Genomic DNA, 18,391 nt, shown 5'->3' with positions numbered 1-18,391 from the left:
TTTATGAGTATAATTTAACTGTCTTCATCTTCAAAGTCTTCCTTTTGTACAGTTGCTGCTGCTTAAATCCAATCAAAGTTTTATGTCCAGATGATACCTTTCCTATAGTTATATTATTTTTTTAAAAGAGAGCGAGAGAGTGCATATGCTCACATATGAATGGCAATATCTACTAGCTTCAATTGCTAGTGAAGAACTTTAATTAACAGGAAAAAAAAAGTCAGTCTCTTTTTTGAGTATGTTTTTCTGCTTCAAGAAATATGAGTAATGTTTCTTCCCATGAAAATAACTCAAGCATTTCATAGCAAGGTAGATATACAAGGAATTGTTAGGCACCAGTGTTTGTTTTGATGTTCATTTTCATTTCAAATGCCTAATATAAAGAGCAGAATATTTTCCTCTACCATGTTGGTGTAAGAAGACATCAGACACATGACTAGCACTGGGCCCTTCACTGAATGGGCTCTTTCATCAAGCTCTGAATGAGGACTTCTTCTCCTTAGTTTTTCAATCTGCTACCTTGCTGAGGGAACTTAAGTGGATACACCTGGTGGTCTGCTCTCACAGTAAAACTAGAAGTTACCAGGGCCCAGTTGTATACATGCAGACTTGTGACAGAAGGGGGCAGAAGAGGGCTTCTCAAACAGTCTATCAGGCTTGATGCCAAAGGAGAGCTGTGGAGGCTAAAGCAATTTCAGGAGATTGACCTAATCAGGTATTAGGCAATTGATATCACTGGTAAAGTCAAAACTGGACTGGAGAGAGAATGTAAGCAGAAGTCAGGGATTAACGTAAATCAAGAATTGAGGCCCAAAGAACAAGTTGTTGCAGCAGTATACGCCGGTCCTGAATGATGTAAGGCAATGGTATTTATGGCACAGCCTTTCCAAGATGGCATTGGTATTAAAGGATCTAATCCTATGAGCTTTAGTAAGCCACTCATAAAATTGAGATGATGCAAAATCTGCCCATGCATTTTCTACACATTCTATCCTAAAATTTTCTTATGTAGAATTTTGGGGCAATTTCTCAAATCAGGGACTACTCTAAATAAAGCAAGATAATGTGAAAATTTTGCATTATGTGATTTGAGGTCACACATGTCCCTCTCATCCTTTTTGTTTTGTTTTGTTTTGTTTTGTTGCTTTTTTGAAAGAGAACTTTTTGTTATTTTTATGTATAGAAAATTCAACAGTGTCCCCTCAGCCCAGTTTGGTGGCCAGTTCTTTAGCCTTTGCCTTCTTCAGCTTGGTGATGTGAGCCACTGACTTCAGATCCAGGTGTTGCTTCCCCAATGGAAGTGGATCTCATCATATCTGTCATTATAATTGGTCCCAATGGGTCTCACCAGCTTAGCCAGAGTTCCTTTGTCTTCCAAGTTAACCTGTGTAAAGGCAACAATGGCACAGGTCTTCCTGTGGACCAGATGCCCAGCCTGGCATACTTTCTCCTAAATATGCCTCACCTGATGCCTGAAATTCTGTCATCAGTGAATCAGAACTTTAGGTTAAGTGTTGCTTTCTCCCAGAATATTTTTTCTAATGTGGAAATATATATATTCAGAACATAATGCTTATGATGAATTAGATGATCATTTGCATATCTATGTGACAAACATTGAGATACTAGACACTGTTGAACTATTGAGGAGAAATAGAATAGTCCTCACCTAAACAACAGCTAGCATCCAGGCAGCAGGAAAGAGCCCACTGGCTATGCAAAGGAGAAAACTGACAACAAATCCTGTCCACTTTACAATGATCCACCCCAAATATAACTACAAGGTAGAGGGGCGAGGCTGGTCATCAAATAGATAAATACGCCTAACATGCACTCCCAATATGCCATAGTTATGCACAGATGAAGGTGTACAAATGAATACACAAAGGAGGTAAATGCTCTCTCCACTTTGAGATCTGAAACACTCTCTAAAGAAAGAGTAAAGAGCTGTACTTCAGGGAGTTATCACAGTGTAACAGAGCATGCATAATACAGAATCAATAGAAGGTTTAAAGCCTCAATCCTTTACCTTCTAGAATCATTACATTATTACTCACCTTTTACCTTTACAATATAACGAGTAATAAATTATTGCTTCACTCTTTTATAAAGGAAAGATATGTTTCGCTGTCATTTGATATTGATCTCTTATAATCATCTTTCTTGTTATTGTTCTCAGAAAAGCATACATAAGATAAAATCCCTACAATAAGCGATTTGCTATCAGTAGCTATTCTCTAATTCAACCAACCTGAAAAAAGTGATGGATATTTTTAAGGAATTTTACATTTTATGCAATAACCTGTAAAATCTATTAGTTTTCTAGTTTAAGGCACATAGGGGAACAGCTAGGTTTTTTTCTGTTTTATTTCTATTTTATGTAATAAGGATTTTATATAGTTCTTTTCATAAAAGTATTTTTAAACAATGCATTTTATATTATTTTATATTGTTTGTATTATTACTTTTATTAAAAATACATGAAATACAATTTTATTAAATAGAATCTTACAATCTCATACAAAGTTTTACCTCAAACTGATTCAAAAGCCAGGAACAAAACTCCACCTTAAATTTATCCCTAATTTAAATTATTTCCTCTTCAAATTCCTCTTATTTTGTTAAAAAAATTAAACAGTTATAAATATGAACATTTTGTGCATACATACTGACCTCAAATGTTGGAACTTGTACCAGATCTGGCCTTTGGAAACTAAACTTTCTAATCCACTCTCCAGCAATTTTTCATTACAACAGCCACATGCAATTATATCACCGCTTCCTTAGATAGGAATCTGATGTTCCTATAATAAGATCAGTCTTCTGTCATAGTTTATGCTAGATATTTGGGCAAAGGCCTTGAAAAACAGCATTATACTGCTTAATTTTCATTGTTTCTCAGTCAGACTACTTTATTTTAGCCCAGACTACTTTACTTTAGCCCTTCAACAAAAAGGAAATCTATTCTTCCTTAATATGACCTTAATCTTAGTAATTATCTTTGTCTTTTAATAATATTTGAATTTGGCTTCCAAAATAAACAAACTAATAAATACCCATATACTAATAAATACCCATATAGTTACCCATATAGTCTTAGGAATCAACTGCTATAGCATTTTCTTTTTCACCCAGAAAGGGATTTCAACAAGTTAAGTGATTCATCCAATGACAGTCATTTAGCTAGCTAAAGAATTGAGATTAAAATATTTTTTTCATGACAGCTCATGCCCAATTCAGGTCTCTTTCCAATTCAACACCTACTTTTAAGTAAGTACAACTTGAAGAATTCATAAAATTTTTGTTTTTCTATCAATAATAAGAAACTAATTCAAGTACACTAATGTGGTGGCTTTTCCTTAACGCGAATGCAAAACTAACGAGGAAACAGTATCCCAAATTGAGATCTTTATATCTAATACTCAAAGTTTTTGCCATTAGGTGTTGGCATAACCCACAAGTTCTGTCAATTATAATATTAATTAATAGGCATGTGTAAGAAGTTCCAAAAAAATTGCGTACTTGAAGGAGTTTTGAAGAGAAGAGTGGGTTTTTCTTAGAATTTTTCTTTTGTAGCTTCTGATTCGTACCTAAAACACTAAATTTGTTCTCTTAGTTTTACTATCAAACCATGAGTGATAAGAAAACAATTCCTAAGTAATTTGTTTAGTAGACTAGGTTTGTATTATCTTTTAATACTTATTATATAAAACCAAGACTTTATATTATATAAAACCAAGACTCAGTTTTCTCCAAAACACTATTTAATTAAGCCAGCAATATGCTAATGAAATTCAAGTCAACCCATTTCATGAAGTTAAATGAGTTAGAAAATAAATTCCTGTAGTCCCGGCCAGAACTTGGCAACAATAAAAATGTAAGCAAAATCCATCTTTGGTTCCCTTCTAAGTGAAAATACCCAGGAAGCAATTGGATACAGAAACCTAAAGAACAGAAGAAACATCTGGACTGGTAACAGAATGGGAATGTATCAGCATATTGATGGTACTTGCCAGGCTTCCATCTTATTTTTAAAAAGAGAGAAAACCAGAGCATCATGTCAAAAGTATTTTTGGATGCCAGGTCTAGAAGGAGCACATACCACTTTTGCCTACATTCTGTAGGTCAAAAGTCAGTAACAAGACCCCATCTACATGCAAGGGAAAATAGGAAAGAGGAGCAGGTGTATATCTATATACAGAAGCAAAATGCTGTTTGATCTGGTAAATCCACAGCAGTGTCTGCCACAGAGGTAAAGCAGTGTAAATGACTCAAGAAATTTGACCATCAAGTTGCAGAGAAAGAGGACATGGAAGGAAAACCAGTACCCACTCTCACATATATTAGTTGACTTTCTTTTTAAAGGCTAATATTGATCTCAATAGACAAAAAAAGACTATTGCCTAACTACTTGAATAGAGTCATTTTGGCAGATACCCTTTAAAAATGTCTTTTGTCTAACAATTCTGTAAGTATGTCCAAGAGATTTAACTTATATGTATATTTTTAAACTGTTTTACCTAGATGGCTCATTATTAAGTTATTTATGTAGCTATGGTGGACAACTGGTATCTCGTCCCAAGAGGTCCAAAACTGAATTAAATATCTCTACCCTCTCCTTAATTCTCTCTCCTTTTTTTTTTTTTTTTTTTTAAGGATTTTATTTACTTGAGAGAGATTGAGCCAGAGAGAGAGAGAGAAAATAAGTAGGGAGGGGCAGAGTGAGAAGGAGAAGCAGACTCCCCACTGAGCAGGGAGCCCAAACTGGAGCTTGATTCTGGGACTTCAGGATCATGACCTGAGCTGAAGGTAGACACAACTGAGCCACCCAGGGGCGCCTCTCCTTCTCTTTCAATCCTTGCCCTCACCATGTCTAAACCTCCTTTTTTATATGCAATATCCTGGTTAACTGCCACTATCAAGATATCCAACACAGAAAATCTGGAAAGCATTATTCTTACCCAACAACCTTCCTCATTCAATCAGTCCTTCAGACCTGACCAATGTTTCTCATAAATATGTCTTAAATTTGTCCCTTTTCTATTTCCAGGGCTAGCACCTTACTTCAAGCCTTCAGTATTTCCTACTTGGATGATTACAACAGCTTTCTATTTTTTTTTTTTTATTTTTGTTGTGTTTTGTTGTTGTTGTTTTCACTTCATTTCTTACCTACCTTCAGCCCGTACATCCTCCACACTGCTCTTGATATAATCTTTATGTAATACAATTTGATCCCTAACTCGTAAAGTAGGTTTTAGTTCCAAGGTAACCCCCAGCTGGCTAGCAAATTCCACAACTCCAATCAGCTCTTTTTTGTGGATAGAGTATAAAATTTTTAGATGTTGAAAAAAAATCAATTCTCCCTTAATATGACCTTGCAATAGATTTTTATGATTTCAACTATACCTGCTTCCCATCTCCATTGTGTGTAACTTTCCACATCCAAACATACTGTTTTCTATTCTCAAGTAGTTATTCAAATTTCTAGAGATCTTTGATGCCCTGATGGCTTTGTACATCATATTTCTGTCTTCTTGAAATGCAGTTGCCGTGTTGTTTGCACAGTCCTTTAGGACCCAGTTCAAAATTTTTCCTCTTTGAAGATGTCTCAGCCCTTGTACACACTGCTGATACAGTTCTTAGCATATTACATAATTTGTTTACTTCACTATTTACCTTTTCCTTAACATTCTTCGGGCTGTAAGTAATGAAAATTCTGATTTAACTGTCTTAGATTATATGAAAAATAATCTCACGTAACAAGAAGTCCATTAGTAAAGTGGTTCCAGAGGTTTGTTTTTTTTTTTTTTTAATAGCAGCTCACCAATTTTCTCATAAACCCAGTTTCTGTGCATCTTTTTGCTCTGCTATCCTCAGTGTGTTTACTTACTCTTAGTCCAGTTTACATCATGGTTACAAGGAGACTGCCACATGTTCTATCACATTCATACATATGACACCATGTAGCAAAAGAAAAGGGACTGATCCTTCTTCAACAAGAAAAATTTTCTTATAAACTTCATTAGAATGATAAGATAACTTCCTTTATCATTTGTCAGAATTGGGTCTTGTATTATCCTGAGCCAATCACCTGATCAGATGGCAATTACGTGAACTGACTTACTTAATTGGCTTAGAATGGTTAGAATATACCCCTAAACTGGTCATCTTCCCTGAAGCTTTTGATATCTTAACAAAATCTGATTCTTTCTTCAGTTGTGAAGGGGAGACTAGATTTAGTTATAGATAAAACCCTATGTCCCCTTTCTAGATTGTGAGGCCCTCTCTTAATCATCCATCCTTAACACAGAACATTGCAGCTAGCACATATAATTAGTATTCAATAAATAAATACCTGTTGAATTAATTAAAATAATTATACCACATACATTTATACTGCCTATAGGTTAACTTATCTTGACTATTGTACTTAAAACAGCAGACAATCAAGTCATATTATACTGAACAAGCCATATTATACTGAAGTCATTACATTAAATATATAAGTTCCCATTGGTACTCTAATAATCACTTTTACTTTTAAAAAAAATAGAACTCCCTAGCTCTCTGCAATCAGGGAAAGTTGAGTTAAATGACTTGCAGATAAATATGATTCTCTGGAATAAAAGTTTTTGAAGAGCTATCAGTTGTTATCAGTGATTGGGTCTACAGAATGAGGTGCTTAAACTTAACTCTGCTGTTTCTTAAAACCCTGATTAAAAATAAAAGGCTATAGAGGTGCCCTGGTGGCTCAGTTTGTTAAGCGTCTGACTTCAGGTTAGGTCATGATCTCAAGGACCTGGGATTGCGCTCCACATTGAGTTCCATGCTCAGTGGTGAGTTAGCTTGTCCCTCTGCATCTCCCCCTGCTTATCCTCTCTCTTTCAAAAAATAAATAAACAAAATCTTTTTTAAAAAATGAATAAAAGACTGTACCTAGTAATTTGACAAGAAGTGTTTTATGGGGAAATCTTAAGTAATAGTAAGCAGCTACTTACTATCTTTTAAAATATAATTTTCTAAGGAATGCCTGCATGGCTCAGTAGTTGAGTGTCTGCCTTCGGCTCCGGGTGTGATCCTGGGGTCCCGGGATCAAGTCCCACATCGAGCTCCTTGCATGGAGCCTGCTTCTCCCTCTACCTGTGTCTCTGCTTCTCTCTCTCTCTCTCTCTCTCTCTCTGTCTCATGAATAAATAAATAAAATCCTTAAAAAAATCTCTATTTTAAAATATAATTTTCTATGTTAAAACTAGGAGTTTTGGGGAATTACTGAGCAGTTTCTGATTTTTGCTGGCTCCTATCCTATTTTTTTGGTTGTTTAGATTTGTTTGTTTTGGACTGTGAAGATTGACACTTTTTTAAAAGATATTTATTTATTTATTCATTCATTCATTCATTCATTCATTCATTCATGAGAGACACAGAGAAAGAGGCAGAGAAAGAGGCAGAGGGGGAAGCAGGCTCCTCCCAGTGAGCCTGATGTGGGACTCGATCCCTGAACCCCCCAGGATCATGACCTGAGCTAAAGGCAGACAACTCAACAACTGTGCCACCCAGGCTCTCAGAAGATTGATAAGTAAGTCCTTTATTTTCAGGCTCAAATTTACTTTCTCTGTTTGCCCATCAAAACATCACTCTTTGAAAAGGTTGAATGGAGGTTTTTCTTGCTTTTGTTCTAACTCAGTTTTCTATTTCATTTGTATTACTGTAGTTACAATAGAAAGTTACTTTGCTGTTCTTTAAAGAACTTCATATGTGTTGCTTTTATTGCAGCAAAATCCAGCCTTGGATTTCAAATCAAATACTTGTCATGTTTAATAACTCAGAATTCTTGTTTTTGTTTTGGCATGTGTGATTCAGTTTTGACCAATGACAAGTGAACAGCTTGCACAAATAATTCTAGTCTTTTCTAGAGTTGACAGTCTGCCTGAAACACTAACCACTCTTGACAGATATGCCACATAATTGTCTCTTGCTTGGGTTTAGTCATCTGAAATTGTTAAAGGGAAGAGCCCTATTGTACATGTCACTTTCCTTTTTAAATTAGGCCATTGTACACTTAATGTTTTCTAGGTTGTTATAAATGTCCTTAATTTACCAAAAGGGTGGAACTTTTATTATTTTCTTCCAAGTAAAATTTATTCACTCTTAGAGAGACTGCTGCAAACTGTTGACATGAATTGATTGATGATTCTGAAAATCTCACAAGACTTAATCTAGAGCTTCAGTAATTAAATGTTGTGGGAATAATTGCACAAGTAGACCAGTGGACTTCAGTGAGCAGATAACAGGGAAGTGCATAAGTATATTAAGGAAAAGAATATTATGTTAATCATCCATTCTTTTATTCATCTGTTCTCTAAGTTTTTATTTAGTGCCTATTATATACATAATTTATAGCTCTTTAAGAAAGGGATAGAAAATATAAACAAATGATTGCACATTTCTCTTTTCTCTTTCTTCTACCCAGGATTCTCTTTTCTCTTTCCTCTACCCAGGATTCTTAGCAGTGATTATCTCGAAGAAGTCATTTGTTGTTTCTGAACATACACTACAGTTAGGACCAGTTGGTATTCCAGCCTCTGGATAACACTATATCCACCAGTTTTGGTGTTTTATATGGAGGTAACTAGTGATACCAGCTATGACACATCAAGCTTTTTGGTTCTAGGTGGTTAACTTAAAATTTCTCAGCCTCCATTTTCTTATTTGTAAAAGTAGAATAAAATACTTACCAAAAGTACTTAGCATGAGACCTGACACCTATAGCTACTCAGTACATTCACATTGAATAAACCAATAATTGGAAGAATTGAAATTTTTTTGAAGGATAAGTGACATAAAATTATGCAATATGCCTTGTACTGCTCCTAGCCTTAACAAATATTTCTTCTTATCTTCTTTTTTTAATCAAATGATAACACTTCATTTGTTGGAGTATAGTTTAGGAACATTTTAATTAGCACTCCCAACTGAAGTATGTTATCAGATAAGTGGGCATAAATCTACAATTCTGTGATCTAATTCGTGCACATTTTGTCTAAGTGTAAATGGGAAAACCATGTAATTGGGAAAAGTTCTGGGACACTTCTAGTATTTCTCACCATCCCACATCTTGCCACTATTCTGGACAGTTTCATTTCTACTTGGATGATTCAGCTAAAAAAATGCCTCAAGATCTCTTCACATCCTATTTTACCAATAAATTTTAGCTTGTTCACACTTCAGCAACCACTTTCCTTGGCTACATATTAAATCTTTTCATCACTAGGAATAGCTCTTTATCCAAAGTTTTAAACTCAGAAATATAATATATTAGCCCTATCACATTTTGACTTTATTGTGTATACTAAACCTGGAGTTCACTGCCAGTAGACACTTGACTCCTAATGTCTGTCTTTCTTGAGAATCATGCAGCCACACAGACTATGACTTACTTTCCTAGCAATTTTCTTAACTATTGATTTACATATCTGTTAATTTCTTCTGTCTCCCTCTGTATCTACCAAGTCACTTATAAAATGTCTCATGAGTTAGTACTACCCTCTCCATCTCCACTAAACTCTTAGCTCAGGACATTCTGATTTCCTGATTAATACTACTATTGTTTATTATTTCATCTACCCAATTCAATGGTTTTGCAATGCTCATAAGATAAAGACCAGGGGTGCCTGGGTGGCTCAGTTGGTTAAGCATCTGTTTTCAGCTCAGGTCATGATATCAGGGTTTTGGGATGAAGGCCTGCTCCAGGCTCCCTGCTCAGCAGGGAATCTGCTTCTCCCTCTCCTCCCCAGCACTTGTTCTCTCTCTCTCTCTCTCTCTTAGTAACGAAAATCTTTTAAAACCTAAAAAATAAAAATACATTTAAAAATTTAAAAACATAAAGATCAAATTCGTTACTCTTGTTCTATATAGAATATCCAACAAAATAAATTTTATTACCAGTGTCAGAAAAACTTATATTTCTCCGAAGCAACCAGTTTGTTTTCAACATATGAAAATGTTGGTTTTCTTAACTTGCAGGGTAATAAGTACCAGTTTAGGGTCTAGGGTTTACCTGAATGCAAACCCTGATTCTGCTATTTACTTTCCACAAGGTACTTAGCTTTTTAAAATTTTTTAAAAGTTTTTATTTTATTAATTTGAGAGAGAGAGAGACAGAGACAGAGAGAGAGAGCAGAAGCAGGGAGAGTGGCAGGCAGAGGGAGAGGAAGAAGCAGGCTCCCTGCTGAGCAGGAAGCCCAATGTGGGGTTCAATCCCAGGACCCTGAGATCATGACCAGAGCCGAAGGCAGACGCTTAACTAACTGAGCCACCCAAACACTCCAGTACTTAACTTTTATAAGACCAATTTTTGTCAGTCATTTAAAAGAAGATAATAGGGATGCCTGGGTGGCTGAGCGGTTGAGCATCTGTCTTCGGCTCAGGGCGTGATCTCCCCTGGGTCAGGGATAGAGTCCCACATCAGGCTCCCTGACAGGAGCCTGCTTCTCCCTCTGCCTATGTCTGCCTCTCTCTCTGTATCTCTCATGAATAAACAAATAAAATATTTTTTTAAAAAGAAGATAATAATATTCACTTTCACAGCATCGTTTTGAGAATTTGGGACCATAGAGTTGGACAGCCTTATGACACAGAATCCAACCAGGTGTCAGGCTTGCAGTTGCAAGTTGTGGTCCTATCTCATAGGAAGAATTTATTCATTTAACAAATGTTATTAAGCACCTTCCATGAGTAAAATCATGTTGTGGTCTTCAAGGATACAGCAATGGATAAAACATACAAAAATCCCTACCCTTCTTTATATAGCTTTTTTTTTTAAGATTTTATTTATTTATGCATAAGAGACACAGAAAGAGAGGCAGAGACACAGGCAGAGGGAGAAGCAGGCTCCACGCAGGGAGCCTGACGTGGGACTTGATCTTGGGACTCCAGGATCATGGCCCGGGAAGAAGGCAGGAGCTAAACTGCTGAGCCACCCAGGGATCCCCCCCTTATATAGCTTTTAAGAGAAATAAGATATATATTCATAAGATATTGATAAAAGCTAGGGAGAAAAATGAAACAATTAAGATATATAAGGAATATGAGGGTTAAGGAAGTGTAATTTTAAGATGGAGTAGCAAGGAATGGCCTTATTAAAATGGTGGCATTAAGAAAAAGGCCTCAATGAAGTAAGAGAATGAATGGCTAGGTGTCTAAGGAAGAGAATATGAGGAAGAGGAAATAGCATATGCAAGGCACTGAGGTATGTTAGAGAGAAAGCAGTGTAGCTTTCTGAGCCTACAGTGAGACCAGTATAACCTGAACAAGGGGAAAAATAATAGGAAATGAAGTCAGAGGGAAAGGGGGAAAGGTGAGGACAGGTTATATAAAAATTTCTATGCCATTATTAGAATATTGGCTTTAATTTGACTAAAACAGGAAGTCATTAGAAGGTTCTAGAAGATAAAAGACACGATTTGGTTTATATTTTAAAAGAATCACTCTGGCTGTTGTGTTAAGGATCAGTTGTGGCAGAAACAAGAAAATCAGTTAGGAGGCTAATGCAATAATCCAGATGAAAGAGTATAGTGGCTCAGATCAGGGTATAGTAGTAGAAGGAGTGAAAAATCATTATATTCTCGGTTTATTTATAAAGTGAACAGAATTGTATGATGGATTGGCTGAAGGGCATAAGAGAAACAATTAAATAATGATACCAAAATTGTTGCCTGAAAGGTTAGATTTTTAAGAGAGCATGTTCTAAGGGTAGGAAAAAAATATAGAGAGATCAAGTTGGACTATTAAAATCTGAAAGAACTACTGAACAGCTTTATCTGAACTAAACATAAAAATGAAGCAATCATCATATCAGTGAAAGATACAGTTTAAAGGTATAAGAGTAGGTGATACTGTGGAAGAGTCAAAACAGATACAAAGGCAAAGAAGTCCAAATATATGGTGGTAAAGCCAACATTTAAAAGCCAAAGAGATAAGGCAGAAACAAAAGAAGACTAAAAAGAAGGAGTTGGAGATGTAAAAGATGAACCAAATAAGTATTGAATCCTACAAGACTAAAGAAAGTATAAAAGCAAAAGTGATATGATTAATTGTGTCAAATGTTACTAATAGGTCAAGTAATTAGGGCAAGAATGTATGTGAATCAGAAATTCTCTTAAGTTTAGTGGTCACAGAGCCAGAAGGAAAGCCCTTTAAATACTTTAAGATTCAGAGAAATACAAGACTTATTTGAGTGACATAGCAGCATGCAGGAGGGTGGGGAGATAGGAGGGCAGGAATGAGGTCTGGAGACAGATATGAGGGGATATAGCAGAATGTTAATGTCAGTCTGAAAAATTATGCAATTTCTAATATGACTCTAAGGAACATGGGTTAAAAGATTCCCTCAGTTGGAAGGCATTGACCTAGAAAAACCAAAATAGGTCTCAACGGTCAGCATCCCACCCAGAAACCACTCTGGTGGCTAGGAAACCTAATCAAGCAGAGAAAACAACACAAAAATTGCTTAGAAAGGTATTTCGAAGATCATTTGGGATAGCATGTTTGCTTTTTTTAATGACAAAGCATTTTTATTTTTTTATTATAAATATGTTCAAACATCTATAAAAATAGAGAAGATAGTACCATGACCACATACCCCCTTATAGACACATACTGTCAACAAGTTTCAAACAATTATCAAAGTTTTGGTACATTTGAGAAAGTGTCATTTATTTCTTAGATTTATAATTAGGTACAGAAATATTTGAGAGAATTAAACTATAGTATTTATTATTATATTTGTATGTATGCTATCTTAGTTTTTTTTTAATATTTAAGAGAATTTGGCCTTTAAAATAATAGATTAACCAAATAATTAAATAGGCTTGTGATTTTAAGTTGAAATGGCACTGCATTTATAAGTCATGTGAAATAGTTAAGTAAATAGTATATTGCATTTATATTTACAGTACTATGTACCACGTATAATAAAGAATTTTTTTCTGTCAGGACAGACCACTAAATAACTTAAAAAGATAGTTGAATATACTAAATTTATAAATGAAGTTCAAAATATTTAAGAGCATTAGAATTCTAACTGAGAAAACAGTAATTAAAGACCGTCCCTCCTTGAAAGCCATTTTTGAAATTTAGTACAATTATAGAGTATAAGATATATAAATTAAACTTAAAAGTTTAAGGAAATTTGTGTTTTTTAAATTTAAAAGTTAATAAAGTGAATGTTACTTTTTAAAGCCAAAATAATTTTTGAAATATCTTTTCTAGGCTCAAAGTGTTTAAAAACACCAGAAGACTAGTAGTGTTAAGAACAGTGGTTGGCACATAGTAAACATTCATTACATATCATTGCTTCCCTTTGGCTGCTTACATGCTTGGCGTCAAAAATTTAGCTGACCTCTAACACAACCTTGTAGAATGAATTCTGAATACTCACCTGTCTCCTGGGTTCGCCTTTCCAGTCTATACCTTCCCTTTACATCATTTCCATATTTAATTTAAATTTTATTTTTCTACATTGCATACATAAATAACAAATACATAAATAGAAAACCATATAAATCCTTCACATTTGGTTCCTCATTTGCATTTCAGCTTCATTTTTTACTGTCCCCTCAATACACTCATGGTCATACCATACCAACATCATACTTATCACTGCTAAGGCATGTGATATCCTGACTTTCACATCTTCCTGCTAGCTAAAGATACTAAAATACTCTTCTTCCCTTTTTTCCTGGGAAACTTCTTGGCATCTCTCAATACCCAGTTTAAATAGCTTCTCTAAAGCTTGTCCATTCTTTGCTAGAGTCAGTTAAGCCTTTCTCTGGATTGCCAACTTCTTGTTTATATTGCTTATCAAATTATTTGGGAATTAATTGTTTAAAATCTGTTCTCTTGGGGCAACTGGGTGGCTCAGTGGTTGAGCATTTGCTTTTGACTCAGGTGGTGATCCCAGGGTCCTAGGATGAGTCCCACATCAGGCTTCCTGCAGGGAGCCTGCTTCTCCCTCTGCCTATGTCTCTGCCTTTCTCTGTGTGTCTCTAATGAATAAATAAATATGAGCTTTAATAAATAATAAATAAACTCTTTCTCTTTCCTAAGCTCCTAACTTCCTTAAATTCTCCTACAATAATTTCTTTGAATAACTTTAGTCAAGAGTTAATAAATACAGAATATAATCAGCACCTTAATGCTTGATTTCTGTTATTACTTAGCATGAACTGCTATGTATTCTCATGTATGTGAATTGTTTCTCTCACTAACATAAATTACATGACTTAATTTGTCCTGGACTATCTGGGTTTTAGCATTCAGAGTCTCATATCCAAGGAAACCCGTTAGTTCTGGGCAGACTGGGACTGTTTTTCACCTTACACCACAATCATAAGGAGCATATATCCAGGACTTATATTCATGGTTTCTGGCACTGTGTTTCATATTTTATTGAAATTAATTCTTTTGGTCTGTAAAACAACTCTACCACTGGGTACTATTGTTATCCCTATCTTAAAGATAAGAAAATCAAGACATTAAGTAAGGTACACAAGGTCACAAAGCTGTTCGTGGAAGAATGAGAATTGAATTAGGCCATCTGACTCCAGAGTTCCCACTCTTAACAATTACACCATATTGCCTCTCACAGTTATGGATGTATTGTTATTAGCATTATGAACAACATTAGAGCACCAATACTTTCAGCACGACTTGTCATGTGTCTGGTATGCACCAAATACTTACCAAATCATCTCCAAGTTGGGTTGCCAGATAAAATACAATACGTAGTTAAATTTGAATTTCAAATGAACAATGAATCATTTTAATGAATCATTTTTAGTATAAGTATATCCCATGTAATATTTAAGACATACTTAAGCTAAAAAATTGTTGTTTATCTTAAATTAAAATTTAACTGGGTGTCCTCTAGTTATTTGGTGAATCTGGCAATTGTATGGCTACCCGATAGGATAAAGTAAGGGTTATTATTATTATGCATGAGAAAAGCCTCTAAAAAGCTACATTGCTTGTTCAAGGATAAAAAACTTTGGGGTGGAGTCATAAGTATCTACCTGATACATTTATTTCAGTCAATATATGAATGCTCACTTGTCCAGTTGCACTACTGTTTTTTTTAATTGAACCTCTGACCTTTATGTTAAATAATTGCCTATATCTAAGGCTAGAATTCAAAATTTTTATTTCCCCAAAGTGTTTAGTTGGCTTATTCATCCATTTAATCACTCATTTGCAAAAATACTGTGATTGGGCCTATTTATTTTTCTATAAGCAACAAACTCAAAATTATTTACAGTAATAGAAGTCCAAGATTTTCCAATGATACAGCAAAGAACAAACCAGTGGAGCAGATGATAAAAGCACAACAAAAGTAGGATAACAGTGTGCTAAAGACAGAAGTACAAGTGCCGAATGCAGCAATGCAGATTGTTCTACTTAAACACCCTGATTAAACTGTTCTTTAAGCTTTGTTTTCTTTTAATCTCTTAGTTCTAGCGATGCATTTTATTATTCAAATGAAGCTATAAAATGCAAAACTTTAAACTTTAAATAAACAACATTTTAATTCAGTAGTGGGACTGAATATTAGTTTCCATTAAGGAGAAAAGAAATTGACCAAAAACCAGCAGCATTTAAGATCTGCACTCTGTTAGTTTAAAGACATTAGATTGGAATTTATATTTTTGCATAACATATTTAAATGAAAGCTATATTGAAATGAATGGTCACTGTTACTTTGTTTCAACTGATAATATTAACACCCAAACTATGAGAAATAACGGTATTCATCTCATTCAGAGATATTTATCTATCTATCTATCTATTTATTTATTTATTTATTTTTTAAAAATTTATTTATTTATTGGAGAGAGAGAGAGAAAGTACAAGCAGGAGGTGCAGAGGGAGAGAGAATCTCAAGGAGATTCCACTTGCATGTGGAGCCCTGTGCGGGGCTTGATCTCTCAATCCTCAGATCAGGACGTGAGCTGAAGCCAAAAGTCCATGCTTCACCAACCACCCAGGCACCCCCCCTCCCTCAGAGATACTTTATGATACTAAGTGTGGAGTACTGTAAAATATGCAGTGGACCAATTTAAAAATTTAAGATTATTGCCTGTCCTCAAAAAGTTGAAATTTTGGTTAAAAATAAAGAATAAGGCAAAACTGAGGCAGAATGGAATAAACAGAAAAATATTTTATGCCAAAAGTGACATTATTATTCTAATAAGAAAATGGATTACTAAATCAAAATATATAACTAAAAATCCTATTCCTTATCTCTTCCCATTCTTTAATATTTATAAATGCCATCTCTAATCATTTAGACATAATAAGAAAGAGTACAAGGATTTCTTTAGTATTGGCTGGTAAAGTTTTTATGGAAAACATTTTAGAGTGTAATGACCTTCTCCTCACCACCTAAGAGCTGTTTATTTACACAGTTGCCACTTCAGCATTCTCAATTCATGAAGCATTACATAACTATGCAAATATGCACTTCAAGCCTGACTCCTATTCATAACTCTCATAGGTATTAAATGTATTTCATTTGATAAGAAACAAATATTGGCTTTCTTCTTGTCTATCAGAGAGTACCAAAGCACTATTCTCTTACAAAATGAATATGTAAATGAACTGATGAATATAAAATCTCCCATCCCAATAAAATCTATACTATTCTCCGAACAATAGAAGCCATCCTCTCTCTATAAGATTATATTTGACCTTCATTCCCTCTTCCTGGAATGACCTCCTGAGTCATAATCTTTATCTCCTGAGTCATAATCTTCACCATTTCATCACTAATATGAAGTCTTTCTTACTTGAACAACTTCAATCTTAAGAATTTCTAACTCTGCCCAAGACTTACATCACATTGTCTTCATCAAGTCATTTGGCACAGTAGTCTACCTGTCCCACCCCTCCCCGCCAGGGGATGCCTGAAACCAGAGATAGTACCAAAACTTATATATGCTATGTTTTTTCCTAGGCAAACATACCTATGATAAAGTTTAATTTATAAATGAGGCATAGTAAGAGATTAACAATAATAACTAATAATAAAATAGAACAATTCTAACAATATACTATGATAAAAGTTAATTGAATATGGTCTTTTCCTCTCAAAATATCTTACTGTACTGTATTCAATTCTTTTTGTGGTAATGTGAGACATAAAATGCCTGTGTGATGAGATGAAGTAAGCTGAATGATGTTGGCATTGTGACAGTCTATTAGGCTACCACTGACCTGCTCACCATACCTCAGAAGGAGGGTCACTTGCTGGATTGTGGTTGACCATAAATAACAGAAGCCATGGAAAATGAGACTGCAGATAAGGAGGGATTACTACATGTGTATTTCAGTCTTGTATGTAGGTCTATATCTTAACGAATTCTCACACTTAATATGTGTAACAAATGCTCATCAATATTTTTACTGAGCTTGGGTTTTGGTTCCAATATTTTCTAGCTGTATGTATAATCTTAATCTCTCTGAACCTCAGTTTCCACTGTGGAGAACGGGGGTAGTGATGACCAGGTTCTGCATACAATAGTCAATAAGAGGTGGTGGTGCCATTGCTGCTACTGAGGACAGTGACAAATCTGACAGTATCAACAATGACAAGTATGACAATATCAACAGTGACTATTTTCTCCTTCATTATTTTCTTTCTATGTGCTTGAGCTGATTTGATCCTTTATTGAACACAATATGAATGTTTTTATTTGTTGCTTTTGTTAAACAATATTTCTCTGAGCCTATTTGTTTCAGACAAAACCCAATTAATTCATTCAAATTATGTTCTGAGCTTAATATGTTCGTGAATATATCATCTAGCACAATGGATTTTTTTTTAATTTTAGTACATTTGTGACAAAAACTAATCATTATCCATAATTAAAACTGAGACTACCAAAAAAATGTTTAATGAAACACAATACAAAGTCCAGAATTATACCCAATGATGTTCAAGAATTTAGCTGTTAAAAAATTTCAAATCAGTAAAGGAAAGATAGATTATTTAATAAATAGTGCTTGGATAATCAACTAGGGTGGGGGAAGCTGGATACATACTCACACAGTACATTAAATTCCAAATGTATCAAAGACTTACAGAGAGAGAGAGGAACATTATAAAAATGTTAGAGAAACAAAAGAAAGAATTTTTTATAAATAAGAAAAAACTTTAATAAATCAAGTATATTATATATAAAGTTTTTTTAGTGGCAAAGAATTAATTTCCTTAATGAATATAGAACCTTTACAAATCCATAAAAATGACTAAAAGATATTGATGAGTAATTTAATAAAAAACAAATATATTGGTCCTGAAACACATGAACTGGTGTTCAACCCGAGTCATAGTAAT

General features: G+C 34.6%; 1 protein-coding gene across 6 annotated transcripts in view; it reads left to right on the top strand.

Annotated features, from left to right (window-relative positions):
• PIK3C2G (phosphatidylinositol-4-phosphate 3-kinase catalytic subunit type 2 gamma) overlaps positions 1-18,391 on the top strand; it is a 366,531-nt gene that overhangs the window by 159,039 nt on the left and 189,101 nt on the right. The window lies entirely within an intron of this gene.

This window comes from Canis lupus, chromosome 27, assembly GCF_003254725.2.
Source record: "Canis lupus dingo isolate Sandy chromosome 27, ASM325472v2, whole genome shotgun sequence".
Taxonomy (NCBI): domain Eukaryota; kingdom Metazoa; phylum Chordata; class Mammalia; order Carnivora; family Canidae; genus Canis; species Canis lupus.
Note: the sequence above shows the minus strand (reverse complement) of the source record. Positions and strands in the feature narration are given on the sequence as shown.